This window comes from Pseudorasbora parva, chromosome 2, assembly GCF_024679245.1.
Source record: "Pseudorasbora parva isolate DD20220531a chromosome 2, ASM2467924v1, whole genome shotgun sequence".
NCBI classification, from domain to species: domain Eukaryota; kingdom Metazoa; phylum Chordata; class Actinopteri; order Cypriniformes; family Gobionidae; genus Pseudorasbora; species Pseudorasbora parva.
This window is the reverse complement of record NC_090173.1, coordinates 31,615,451-31,617,967: the sequence shown is the minus strand read 5'-3', so window position 1 is coordinate 31,617,967 and position 2,517 is coordinate 31,615,451.

Sequence of the window (2,517 nt, the reverse complement as noted above, 5' to 3'; positions counted from 1 at the left end):
CACTGGCTTCTCCCTTTATTTCAGTATGTTTTGTAATTTTACAGATGTTTTTATTGAATCTTCACATACTTGCAGACCTCTTTCATATACTTATAGATATTACGACTACACATCGGCAACATCACGGGATGGTTTTTATACCTCTGTTATTAATTTGTGATTCACCATAATATTTTGCATTTGCAGAGATAACATTAACAGTACACTAATTCAATCATAAAAATGATTCAGGATTGTTTGTGTAAAAATGTTCCCTCTGCAGGTTTTAAGGGGGAGATAATTACTCTAGAGGACTAGAAGAGGGTCATTTGGTCTTCAGCAACAAGGGGACAGCTTAACCCCATTGTACACATGAGTCCTGGGTCTATGTCAGGCACAAAAATGAAAAATACCATGTTTACAGATGAGATCATATCAACAAATTCGAATATTGCTCTTGACATATTTCAAACTAGATTTTAGGACATTTCTGCAGTGTGTCATATAGGCATCTATTACAAAATATCCAGTTAGAATAATTAAAGGGACAGTTCACCCAAAAATGAAAATTCTGTCATCATTTACTTACCCTCAAGTCGTTCCAAACCTGTATGAGCTTGTTCTGTTGAACACAAAAGAAGCTATTTGGAAGAATGTTTGTAACAAAACATATAGAGAAACCATTCATAGTATTTTTTCCCTACTATGGTAGTCAATGGTTGCTTTATCTGCTTGGTTACAAACATTCTTCCAATATCATCTTTTGTGTTCAGCAGAAGAAGAAAAAAATCATACAGGTTTAGAACAACATAAGTGTGAGTAAATGGTGACGTTTCTTTTTCATTTTTGGGTGAACTATCTCTTTAAAGGCCCCCAGCTGAGATTTTCATCTGACAACTTTAAAATATACAGTGGGTACGGAAAGTTCAATTTTTTACTCTGTTATATTGCAGACATTTGCTAAATCATTTTTAAGTTTGCTTCACATACAGGTCCTTTTTAAATGGAAGATGTTTGGGACGACCAGAACCGTTCCGAGAGCTGGCCGTCCGGCCAAACTTAGCTATCACTGCAACCATCACTGCAGCCCTCCACCTGTCGGGGCTTTATGGCAGAGTGGCCCGACAGAAGCCTCTCCAGTGCAAGACACATGAAAGTCTGCATGGAGTTTGCTTAAAAACACCTGAAGGACTCCAAGATGGTGAGAAATCAGATTCTCTGGTCTGATGAGACCAAGATTTAACTTTTTGGCCTTAATTCTAAGTGGTATGTGCGGAGAAAAATGTCCAATACAGTCCCAACAGTGAAGCACGGTGGTGGCAGCATCATGCTGAAAATCTCCCGGGCCGACCTTTCTCCCGATTTCCACCCGAACAACAATATTGCTACACCACCCATCACTGGCCGCCATTTCAGACCGAACAATAAAATAAATAATAAAGATTAGGCTACACCTCGAAGTCAAGTGCGGCAGCGATATTTTTTTCTCAGGATGGTAGGGGTACCGTCCGATTGTTGTATATCTCACGTTCATGGCAGGCTGTCAGCTAGTCTGTTTTGATCGTCTTTACAACAGAAGTAAACAAAGTCAATCCAACATACTAAGAAAAGCGCTATATGTCCGTGTCTTCAGATTTATATTTTCACAATTTCATAGCCAATTTCATAGAAGAGACACCCTAGTATGATTCAAATATGACAGCCCTGCAAACAAGCCTGCACTGGCCCTTTAAGGGCCCACGTAGGGCTAGCCTAAGGGCCCCCAGGAGGCTGCCCGTGCAGGGCCCCAGAGAATTTGCTCATTGGCAAAACGTTGGCCCCTTAGCGCTGGCCCTGCGCAGGCAGCCCTCACTTAGCCCCCAGGAAGCCCTCACTAGGCCCGCAATATTAAGCGCTGGTCCTGCGCGGGCAGCCCTCACATAGCCCCACAGGAAGCCCTCACAGGGCCTGCACTATATTAGCTACATCAATATTTCACTATATATAATTTATTGTGAACCTAACATTGAATAAACTTGATTTTCAGTGCATGAAAAACATACTATAGTAATTGTGTGTGTGTGGGTGAGTGTTTTGTGACATATGAGGACACAATGTGTATGACAGGTATTACAAGGAGAGGGTGAAATATGAGGACATGTCCCCACTTTTCAAAATGCTTGTAAATCATACAGGATGAGTTTTTTAAAAAGTAAAAATGCAGAATGTTTCCTGTGATGGGTAGGTTTAGTGGCAGAGGCAGGGTAAGGGGATGGAAAATACGGGGTTTTACAGTATAAAAATCAATACACCCTATAGGGTTTTTAGAATGTCCATATGTCACAAAAACGTGTGTGTGTGTGTGTGTGTGTGTGTGTTTGTGTGTGTGTGTGTGTGTGTGTGTGTGTGTGTGTGTGTGTGTGTGTGTGTGTGTGTGTGTGTGTGTGTGTGTGTGTGTGTGTGTGTGTGTGTGTGTGTGTGTGTGTGTGTGTGTGAGTGTGTGTGTGTGTGTGTGTGTGTGTGTGTGTGTGTGTGTGTGTGTGTGTGTGTGTGTGTGTG